The 12,181-nt window shown below is 46.7% G+C and overlaps 1 pseudogene across 1 annotated transcript in view; it reads right to left on the reverse strand.

Moving 5' to 3' along the window:
- The window catches only part of LOC147122828 (uncharacterized), a 1,078,287-nt pseudogene that overhangs the window by 286,875 nt on the left and 779,231 nt on the right, over nucleotides 1-12,181 (reverse strand). The window contains exon 16 of the transcript XR_015080342.1: nucleotides 4,152-4,341. The product of XR_015080342.1 is annotated as an uncharacterized LOC147122828 (transcript). The remainder of the gene's footprint in view (nucleotides 1-4,151; nucleotides 4,342-12,181) is intronic.

Here is a 12,181-nt window from a genome sequence, read left to right on the forward strand (position 1 = left end):
CTACATCCTAGGGTTTTGAAAGAGGTGGCTATAGAGATAGTGGATGCATTGGTTGTCATCTTCCAAAATTCCGCTGATTCTAGAATGGCTCCCGCGAATTGGAAGGTAGTAAATGTAACCCCACTACTTAAGAAAGAAGGGAGAGAGAAAATGGGGAACTACAGATCAGTTAGCCTGACATCAGTAGGGAAAATGCTCGAACCTATTATTAAGGACGTGGTAACAGGGTACTTAGAAAATAATAATATTGGGCAGAGTCAACACAGACTTATTAAAGGGAAATCATGTTTGACGAATCTGTTGAGGTTTTTGAGGTTGTAACTAGCAAAATAGATATGGGGGAACCAGCAGATGTGGTGTATTTGGAATTTCAGAAGGCATTCGATAAGGTGCCACACAAGAGGTTATTAAACAAAATTAGGGCTCATGGATTTGGGGGTAATATACTAGCATGGATTGAGGATTGATTAACGGACAGAAAACAGAGCAGGAACAAACGGGTCATTTTCGGGTTGGCAGGCTGTAACTAGTGGGGTACCGCAAGGATCAGTGCTTGGGCCCCAGCTATTCACAATCTATATCAATGATTTGGATCAGGGGACCAAATGTAATATATCCACGTGTGCTGATGATACAAAACTAGGTGGGAATGTAAGTTTTGAGGAGGATGCAAAGAGGCTTCAAGGGGATATAGACAGGCTAAGTGAGTGGGCAAGAACATGGCAAATAGAATATAATGTGGAGAAATGTGAAGTTAGCCACTTTGGCAGGAAAAATAGAAAAGCAGAGTATTTTTTAAATGGTGAGAGATTGGGAAATGTTGGTGTTCAGAGGGACCTGGGTGTCCTTGTACACAAATCACTGAAAGTTAACATGCAGATACAGCAAGCAATTAAGAAAGCAAATGGTATGTTGGCCTTTATTACAAGAGGATTTGAGTATAAGAATAAAGATGTCTTACTGCAATTATACAGGGCCCTGGTGAGACCACACCTGGAGTATTGTGTACAGTTTGGTCTCCCTACCTAAGGAAGGATATACTTGCCATAGAGGGAGTGCAACGAAGGTTCACCAGACTGATTCCTGGGATGGGGGGATTGTCCTATGAGGAGAGATTGAGTAGACTAGGCCTATATTCTCTGGAGTTTACAAGGATGAGAGGTGATCTCATTGAAACATACAACATTTTTACAGGGCTTGACAGGGTAGATGCAGGGAGGATGTTTCCCCTGGCTGTGGAGTCTAGAACCAGGGGTCACAGTCTCAGAATAAGGGGTCGGCCATTTAGGACTGAGATGAGGAGAAATTTCTTCACTCAGAGGGTGGTGAATCTTTGGAATTCTCTACCCCAGAGGGTTGTGGAGGCTCAGTCATTGAGTATATTCAAGACAGAGAGCGATAGATTTTTGAATATTAAGGGAATCAAGGGATATGGGGATAGTGCAGGAAAGTGGAGTTGAGGTAGAAGATCAGCCATGATCTTATTGAATGGCGGAGCAGGTTCGAACGGATGAATGGCCTACTCCTGCTCCTATTCGGGTCCCCATGGGTGAGTACGCGCTGTGTACTCACGTGTAGGGCCAACGAAAGTGCCAGTTTCATGCATGCACTGTGCATGCGCTGGAAACCGGAACTTCCGTTCCCTTGAATGAAGGGGTTCACAGGTTGAACGCGTGCGCCGGAGAGGCAGCGCGTATGCCTGGAACCTCCGTTTTTTTTACAGGTTTCTCTGGGAGGGTAAGTCTCCAGCATATACGCTTTTAAAAAGCAGTCGCAAGGCCTGCTTTTAACAAGGTAAGTGGTGAATTAAGTAAAATTAAAACATTTTTCCACAGGTTTATTATTTTTAAATACTTTAAAGAAAGGTAAGTTTATTTTTAGCCCCGTAAAAACTGCAATTAATTTTTTCAAAAATTTAAATTATTGTTTAAAATAGTTATTATGTAATTTATAGTTATTTTAAAAATGTGATTTAAAAAAAAAAAATTATTTGACGTTTTAGTTAGGTTTTGGGGCCGATCTCTATTCATAGATTTGACAGGTCTTCCTGTCAAATCTATGAATAGAGATTCCCTGCTATGATTGGCTCTCCTTGGCCCATGTGATCCCAGGGGACGCTTCGAACTAACTACGCCCCTGGGATACGCAAGCACTGCGCGCCGACAGCTGGAGGAGGCCCAGGATCGGAATCCCATGCAGGCCCACAGCACAACGGCAGGCGCGCTAGGTAAGTGCAGGTCGGGGGCTTGCACCCGCGGGAAGCCTCCAACCCAAATTTCTGGCCCCTTATGTTCTTATATGCTACCTGAGTGGAAGGAGTGTGTGAGGTGGCTGGCTACTGCATTCCAATAAAATCCTCTTGGGACTGATGTGGCCCTTGTCTCACAGAAATTTAAGACCTTACATGGACTTGCTTCAAGCTGTATGCTTTGTGCTGCTGCATCGGCAGCCTGGTTTATCAGAAAGTACTATCCTGAGTTTAATTTCTGTATCGCATTAACTATTGTATGTACCCCTATAAGGTCCCCTCTGAGGCATCTATTTTCAAGGTTCAAGTTTATCGAGTCGATTGTTAGAGCTCTTTCTTTTGTCAATGGAGAGCAGCTTTATTGCTTTCTTTTGAACTGCTTCCAGGGTCTAAATGGTCGTTTATGTCATGGTAACCAGAACTGTATGAGGTACTCCTCCAGCTGCAGCCTGACCAAAACACTGTACAATGTTAGCATGATCTCTGTAGATTTCAACTCAACTTATGTTGGCACCAAGACAATTAGTCATTGTGGTCAAGCAAGGATTATCACTTACATCTATAAAACCTATTCTGGAGTTCAATAGATTTGGCAGAGAGGAGGCCAGCACGTCTAACAACATGAATCAAATTGGGTCTGTGTGTGGGTGGTCATAGATGGAAACTCATGCGTTACCATTACACTATACTCTTAGAATAGATTTTAAAATATCTAAACCCCAGGGATAATAAAAATGTGGCTCTAATGATCAACCTGGCAAACAGATTATTTTACCTGAGGCATTGAGGGGTAGAAATTGCGCCCATTTTATGGGCATAAAACGGATGCAAAGCATACCAATTTAGCAGTGGGACCAATGCCAGCGCAGATTGGGTACAGGCTGTCCTGCTAAATTGTTGGAGCCCTTCTTTTAGGTGTCACAGGTGGAAGCCTACAATTAGAGCCTTAAATATGTAAATTAGGGATTTAACGCCTGTTGAAGGACCCCATCCAGAAATGAGTCAGCAATGAACGGGTCACGCCCTCAGTTGCCTCGGCCCTAAGCTCTGGAATTCTCTCCTTAAAACTCTCCACTTCTCCACCTCTCTCTCCTTCTTTAAGACACTCCTTAAAACCTACCTCTTTGATTAAGCTTTTGGTCGCCTGTCCTAATATGTGGCTCGGGTCAAATTTTGTTTGATAACGCTCCTGTGAAGCGCCATGGGACATTTTACTATGTTAAATGTGCTATATAAATGCAAGTTGTTGTTGTAAGTTAAATGTTTATGTTTTGTTCAAAAAATATTTCCTGGAGCTAAGAGGAGCAGAGTGCTCCCCCAAATCCACAGTTGTTGCGACCACCGCTGCCCCCCCCCGCCCCATAGCCCACTACAATCCTTGCAAACAGGCCCAGATCAAATTCTACCCCTTACTAAAATGATCTCTTAAGGTGTTAAACAATCCATTATTTTGCGCAGTAATAAACCCCTCTGCCCCGAATTCTCTGTTGTTCTGACTCTGGCCTTTAGTGCACCCTTCACTCCACCACAGGTAGCGGTGTCTTCAGCCATCTAATCTCACACACAGGAATTCCCTACCTAAACATCTCTGCCTCTCCTGCTTTAAGACCCTCCTTAAAGCCGATCTCTTTCACCAATCTTTTGGTTACGCCCTTGTAGTATCTCCTTCTTTGGCACAACTTCCCTTTATTTCTGAATACACCTTGTGAAGTGCCAGCCACAGCTGTTATTGTATGTTAAAGTGCTATATGAATGCACGTTTTTGTTATTGTAAACAACATTAATAAATTATTCAGTAGCCAAGAAGACCATAAGAATCTTTCCCAATAATTACAAAAACGCATCGCTGAAGCACCAAATGCAACTGTAGAAGTAAAGATTGCTAGGAAGATAAAACACTCACCTTGGTTTTAATCCTGTCGTATGTGACACGCACATGCCAGCCTCGGATAAACTTCTGAAGAAAAATAGCTGCCATTTTTTTTTAGTAAGGAGTTGAACCTGTCTTCTTGGGATGTAAAGCATCTAAAAGTTCCTTATGCGGTCCACTGTTCTTTATTCTTCCAGTGTGCGCAGCATTGAAATTCTGCAGGCTGCAAAAGTGTTATACTCAAAGTTAAAGTCTAGAGAATTTCATGTAATATATGCTTGATACATTAAGGTGATTATGGCTTAGATTTTACTCTATTAGGTTATTGCCTGATTTTAAGCATTGCCAGTAATGATTACAGTCAGGTACAGAAGAGTCCCTGAGATAAATCTGGCACCAGTGGGTTACTATTAAAGGGAAATAATAGGGTAATTGTTGGAAGAGATAACGGGCTAGAAATTTGGTATCGTTCCAGTTGGGGTGCTAAATTTTAAAAAGTTGTAGAATTAGCGCCAAGCACTAATCCTTCTGACCTCCCGCTAAAGTGATTGTTAGCACTCCAAGAAAGAACTGGAGTGCTAAATCAAGCAGTACTCACCGAACTTAGGGTGCTACACACAGAGAGCGGGGCACTACCCGCAGAGCGATAACCAATTTCAGGTGCACTCCAATCGGGACTCATCATTCACACTGGCTCCTTTCAGTTCAATCATTCTGTACAACCTCATTCTCAACATTGCTGGCTCTGAAGGCGACCTCCAAGCAACCCAACAGCTTCACCTCTTATCCTCATGGCTGATCCCAGTCCCAGGGAGAGAGCTCGCCATTTCAGCGACCAGGCATTGGAGGCATTGGTCGCGGCAGTCGAAAGAAGAAGAGCAATGCTGTTCCCGGCCAATGGCAGGAGACCATTGCCCCAGGTCTTCAGGTCAATGTGGAATGAAGTGGCCCAGGATGTCTCGGCCAGCAGTGTGGTCCTCAGGACCCTCACACAGTGCCGTAAATATTCAATGACCTCACTCAGGCTAAGTACATGCTTCAACAAGTCCTACATACCAGCATCTGAACCTCAGTCTATACACACTGCACAAACTCCACACCCCCACCACTCACCCAGAAAGCATCGCCACCTACTCAAACTCACATCCACATCTCATGCCTTGCCTACAATCACAGCTATTCATTCATGGCAGGCACATCTCCCAAACACATAGCTGCCCACTCACTCACACACTTTCCTTTCTCTTGCAGGCCAAGCTGGCCCACAATAGGAGGGAGCAGGAATGAACAAGCAGGGGTGAAGCGGACATCCAACAGCTTACAGACCTGGAGGAGCGAGTGCTGAGAGTCATTGGGTGCCAAGTGGTGGGCGCCATGGCCGTCGGCGACGTTGACCCCCTTGGGGACAATAGTATGTTCATCCCCTCTCCTTCTCTCATCCCACTTCCCCCTCACACCACAAGCCTTTCTCACTTTCCAGCTCATTATACTGCCTGCATTCCTTGCTCCATTCCTGCCCCCTCTGCCCGCACCTTAACCCGATTCTTGTGCCTTTATGCTTTCAGGTAATCAGCAATCAGCTGACCGGCCTGTCCCAAAGCTTCCCAGTGAAAGTGAGGCGGGAGAAGAGGAGGAGGAAGAAAGCACCGCATCACTGAATGTCTCACTCGCAGGCACCACCTCAAATACTGGCACTATGCAATCTTTAGAGGCAAGTTTAGTAGAGGGGTCTACACTGGGTGATGCACCAGGGACGAGCGGGTTGCTGCCATTGAGTCTCAGACTGCTCTCATGCAGTCTCAGCTTGATGCCACACAAGCTCTGGCTGCTGCCATCATTGCTGGATCCACCACAGTCCACCGGGGCTTTCACAGTGTCGCAGTAGGCCAGCAATCTGTGCTCCAGCAGATTGGCAGGGATGCTGAGATACTGCCCCGGCAGAGTGGCAGTGTGTCAGTCGATCAGGAACCTGCTGGCCTCGCTTCAGATGACAGCATTCCTGCTCCCACCACTGCCACGCCACCATTGCCCTTGTCGCTGCCTGTCATCCAGCCAACCCAAACTGCTGCTGCCCAGCCTGAGGTGTTGCAGTGTACAGTCGGGCCTTCCAGGCTCAGAGCTAGTCGAGGGCATCCTGCAAGGCCATCTGTAGTCTCTGGCACCGACACTCAGCAGCCTTCCACCTACCCTGCTGCAGCCACTGGGCACAGACTACGTAGGAGCACTAGATTAGGAAAAGGGATTGTAACAAGGGGAAGTAAGGGTTTGCACAAGGGTGATTAGTTAATATTGTTGTTGTATATATGTGTTTACTGAATGTTGATAAATTTATTAATGGAACTTTGCAGAATTTGTCCTGTCTCTCATTTCAGCTTTGCGCTGTAATGTAGCATGCGAAATGGCTGGAATGATGAGGATGTGGTGAGCAACCGGAATGTGGGGTAGAATTTATTGGAACCGTAGTCTGATGAGGAGATCATGGACCACCCTTCCAGCAGGCTGCTTGAGTGGCTGCCGCCTCCCTCGCTGCTGTTGCTCCTCCTCCTCTCCCTCTTCCTCCTCCTGAGGTGGTTCTGCTATGCCTGGTGGCAATGGCTGGGCCCTCATGATGGCCAAGTTGTGCAGCATGCAGCACGCGACGACGAAAATGGACACCCGCTCAGCCGAGTACTAGAGGGCTCCTCCTGAGCGGTCAAGGCAGCGGAACCGTTACTTGAGCACTCTGATGGTCTGCTCGATGATGTTCCTGGTGATGGCATGGCTTTCATTACATGAGTGCTGGGCAGGAGTGTTGGGGTTGCGGAGGGGAGTCCTGAGCCAGGTGGAGATTGGATAGCCCTTGTCTCCGACCAGCCAGCCGCAAGCTTGATTTGAAGTGATGGCTGGAAGAGTGCTGGCACACTGGTCTGGCGCAGGATGATGGCATCGTGGCTGCTGCCAGGATAGCGGGCATTTACATTGAGAATTCGCTGTCTGTGGTCGCACACCAACTGCACATTAAGTGAGTGGCAGCCTTTGCGGTTATGGAAGACCTCAGGATTGTTACGGGGTGCCCGAAAAGCGACGTGGGTGCAGTCAATGGCACCCTGCACCATGAGGAAGCCCGCTATCCTGGCAAAGCCACATGCACACATTGTCCTGCTTCTCTCTGGTGATGGGGAAGGAAATGTAGTCCCTTCTCCTTCTGTAGAGAGTCTCTGTGACCTCCCAGATGCAGCAATGGACGGTGAACAGCGAGATGTTAGCTATGTCTCCTGTTGCAGACTGGAAGGATCCGTTGGCTTAGAAATTGAGGGCGACGGTGACCTTGACTGCCACTGGGAGAGCCGTGGTGGTCTGATCTGAGGCTTGAGGTCTGGCTGCAAGAGGTGGCAGAGCTCTGTGACCGCCTCCTTGGTGAAGTGGAGCCTTCTAAGACACTGCTGCTCAGTTAAATTTATGTAGGAGAAGTGCTCCCGGAATACCCTGGGAGGGTAAGACCTCCTGTTGAGAGCCCTGTTGGCCCTCCTCCGTTTGGCCACATTTTCCAATCTTTGTCTCTGCCTCCGCTGCTTCTGACATTGATGCTGGAGGGTGAGGTTGAGTGCCAATACAGCCCCCATTAATGTAACCAAGTGTAGGACTTCGAAATCTTAGCAGAATGAAAGTGACAAATTTTTAGAAGCCAGAACTCTCCTGACAGTAAGAAACGTCTGACTCACTGAAAACAGCTGTTTTGCTATGTGAAACTGAGAAGGCAGCATTGATTGACGACTAAAATGAATGTTCATCCCTTTAAATACCGCTCCTACAGTGGCCATCACGCCTCCGCTTCCTGCTGTTGTTCAGGCCCGGCGCTAAGGCAGTGGGTGGCAGTCAATTTTGCATCTCGGCCGTTAACGGGGCATTCCAAACACATTGTCACGATCTGGCATCCGCTAAAGGCCTAGGCGGTAAATGTTAGTGCCAGCGCTAAATTCCGTGTGAATTTCTCGTGCGGCATTGGATTCGCCACACCCCACCGCAAACCCATTAGCACCCCAACACCCCTCCCCCCAGGCTCTAATGGGAGGCACTAACATGCTGAATTTCTCCCCCAACATTTGCTGACCAATCTCTTGATTTAAAACATTTTTTAAACCGAAGTGGAAATAAAGCCAGTTTAAGTTGATCTTATTCCTGGACCAGTGAACTGTCACCCAGGAATTTTTTTTTTATATCCCTCTTTCTCTCAGACAGTGCTACAGTCCTGTCCTCAGTGGGACAATAGGACCTTTTATATTGGTGTATGTTGGCAGCATACGTGATGCCGGTTCCCAAAGAGCGAATCTTGTGCTGCTAGCTGCAAGACAAATATAAAACTGCTGAAAATCACTACGACCCGCGGCCCAGGAGACCCACTAAAAATGCTAAACACTCTACTGAGATCAATATAAAAGGATCTTGTGAAGATATTAATACTTGCTACAGTTACTGCTCAGGCGGACATCCACTCTCTTTGTAGCACCTTCAGTTTAGTGCTGGGTACTGTGGGATGGAGATCCAAGTATTTCAACCAGACAATTAAATTTAGAAGATGAAGATAAAGGAAACAGGCTGATATTCATAGTAAGCAGTGAACCAATACCACTTAGGAAGTGTAAAATCTAGACCTCAATCATGAGAATTAATGATATTTTGCACAATTTTCCTGCAGCTTACAGGAGAAAAGTTTCATAAGAAGGTAAATCATGGAACATGAAAAGGACTACTCAGCTCCTTCCACAGATTGTGTACAATTGTATAACTACACCAGTTATCCCCCCTGCTTCCCCCCAAAGGAAAGTTCTGCAAAATTTCTCCCTAATCCTCAAATGTATTAGAATAAATTTCCAAAATACCTCTTTCCTTACTGCTCCATCACTCAGACCTATCTGGTTTCTATCCATTGGTTATAGATTCTTGGCCCCAGCAACTCAGGAGCCATCATGTCCACAGGATCACTGGGCCTGCTTCTGCTTCTGGGAAAGGTGGGACTTGTACAAGTTGGACGGGTTGCACCTGAACCAGAGCGGGACAAATATCCTTGCGGGGAGGTTTGCTAGCACTGTTCGGGGGGGTTTAAACTAAAATGGCAGGGGGTTGGGAACCTGAGCAGGGAGACAGAGGAAAGGGAAACAGGGATAAAAGCAAAAGATAGGAAGGAGAAAAACAAAAGTGGCAGTCAGAGTAATCAACGGTTTAAATCAAACGTGGCCACAGTAAATAATAATTCTAATAGGTCTAAGTGCGTTAAAAAAACAAGCCTGAAGGCTTTGGCCTAGAAATTCATTAAGGCGCCGGCAGCTTTGCGGCCAGTTACCGCCTAAAGAGGGCTTCTGCGCCAATACAGGAGTTTGCGCTGATATTCAGCGCAGCGGTAATGGCGGCGGTAGCCGCTAGCGCTGCGCCGGCACCGATGATGTCATCGGTGTGCGCAGTGCCCCGGTTCCGCCCCGCTCCCGGCCCGATCCCCATATTTAGATGCGGCCGCCTCTTCCGCAGCGACCGCAAACAGCGACCAGAAAACGGGGCCGTACTGTAGCCTTAGTGGGGCGCTTTAAGGTGGAGGTGCGGCCGGCCGCTTTTTCGGCGGCCGCCTGCCCGCACCTCCTTCCCCGGCCTCCTCCACCACCCCTCCCCCGTGGCATTGCCGGCTGCTTTCCGCGAATCCGGCACTTCTCCGTGGTGCTGGGCTCATTTGCCAGCACTATCCAGCGGCGATCTCCCCGTGGCAGGCACCTCCCCCTTAAGAGAAGGGGGAGGCCTGCAGTACCGCAGCCTGCCGCTCTGCAGCGGGTGGCGCAGCGGTGCCTAGAGCGCTGAAATTCAGTTTCAGCGCCCCAAGCGGGGGCGGGCACACCCTGGAATAGCGCCCGGTTCCAACTTGGGGCGCTAAAACTGAATATCTGACGGTCGCAACTGGCTCCGCGCCCAGCGCTAACTTTTGGGCGCTAGCCAGCTGGCGGGGCCATAGTGAATTTCTAGGCCTTTGTGTCTTAATGCAAGGAGCATTTGTAATAAGGTGGATGAATTGGCTGCGCAAATAGAGGTAAACGAATATGATTTGGTTGGGATTACGGAAACGTGGCTCAAGGATGGCCAAGACTGGGAACTCAACATCCAGGGGTATTCGATATTCAGGAAAGATAGGCAAAAAGGGAAGGGAGGTGGGGTAGCATTACTGGTTAAAGAAGGGATTAATACAATTGTAATGAAGGATATTAGCTCTGATGATGTGGAATCTGTATGGGTAGAATTGAGAAATGCTAAGGGAAAAAAAACATTAGTGGGAGTGGTATATAGACCTCCCAAAAGTAAGGCGGAGGTTGGGGATGGTATTAAAAGGGAAATTAAAGAAGCGTGCAATAAGGGCACAGCAGTCATCATGGGTGACTTTAATCTACGTATAGGTTGGGCCAACCAAATTAGTAACAATACTGTGGAGGAGGAATTCCTGGAGTGTTTACGGGATGGTTTCCTGGACCAATATGTTGAGGAACCAACCAGAGATCAGGCCATCTTAGACTGGGTATTATGTAACGACAAAGGATTAATTAGCAATCTTGTTGTACGAGGCCCCTTGGGTCGGAGCGATCATAATATGATCGAATTCTTCATTAAGATGGAGAATGAAGTAGTTGACTCAGAGACTAGGGTCCTCAATTTAAATAAAGGAAACTACGATGGTGTGAGGAGCGAGTTGGGTAGGATTGATTGGGGAATGGCACTCAAAGGGTTGACGGTGGATAGGCAATGGCAAACATTCAAAGACCGAATGGATGAGCTACAGAATTTGTTCATCCCAGTTTGGCATAAAAATAAAACAAAAAAGGTGACTCAACCATGGCTAACAAGGGAAATTAGGGATAGCATAAGATCCAAGGAGACAACATATAAATTGGCCAGAAAAAGCAATAATCCTGAGGATTGGGAGCAGTTTAGGATTCAACAAAGGAGGACAAAGGGATTAATTAAGAAAGGGAAAATAGAATATGAGAGTAAGCTTGCAGGGAACATAAAAACTGACTGTAAAAGCTTTTATAGATATGTGAAGAGAAAAAGATTGGTGAAGTCAAGCGTAGGACCCTTACAGTCAGAATCAGGGGAATTTATAATGGGAAACAAAGAAATGGCAGACCAACTAAATTCATACTTTGGTTCTGTCTTCACAAAGGAGGACACAAATAACCTCCCAGAGATTCCGGGGAACATAGGGCCTGACGAAAGGGTGGAACTGAAAGAAATCAGTATTTGTAGGGAAATGGTGTTTGGAAAATTGATGGGACTAAAGGCCGATAAATCCCCAGGGCCTGATAATCTACATCCCAGGGTACTTAAGGAAGTGGCCCTGGAAATATTAGATGCATTGCTGGTCATCTTCCAGAACTCGATAGACTCTGGAACAGTACCCATGGATTGGAGGGTAGCTAATGTTAACCCACTATTCAAAAAAGGTGGTTGAGAAAAAGCGGGGAATTATAGACCGGTAAGCCTGACATCGGTAGTGGGGAAAATGCTAGAATCTATTATAAAAGATGTAATAGCAGAGCACTTGGTAAGCAGTGACAGGATCGGACAAAGTCAACATGGATTTACAAAAGGTAAATCATGCTTGACTAATCTACTGGAATTTTTTGAGGATGTAACTGGTAAAATAGATAAGGGAGAACCAGTGGATGTGGTGTATTTGGACTTTCAGAAGGTTTTCGATAAGGTCCCACATAAGAGATTAGCATGCGAAATTAAGGCACATGGGATTGGGGGCAAGGTATTGACTTGGATAGAGAACTGGTTGGCGGACAGAAAGCAAAGAGTTGGAATAAACGGGTCGTTTTCCGAGTGGCAGGCAGTGACTAGTGGGGAATCGCAAGGATCGGTCCTAGGACCCCAGCTGTTCACAATATATATTAATGATCTGGACGAGGGAATTGGATGTAATATCTCCAAATTTGCAGATGACACAAAGCTGGGCGGGAGGGTAAGCTGTGAGGAGGATGTCGTGAAACTCCAGTACGATTTGGACAGATTGGGTGATTGGGCAGAAACATGGCAAATGCACTATA

Source organism: Somniosus microcephalus, chromosome 2 (genome assembly GCF_052327205.1).
Source record: "Somniosus microcephalus isolate GS21.2 chromosome 2, FLI_Smic_1.0, whole genome shotgun sequence".
In the NCBI taxonomy this organism is placed as follows: domain Eukaryota; kingdom Metazoa; phylum Chordata; class Chondrichthyes; order Squaliformes; family Somniosidae; genus Somniosus; species Somniosus microcephalus.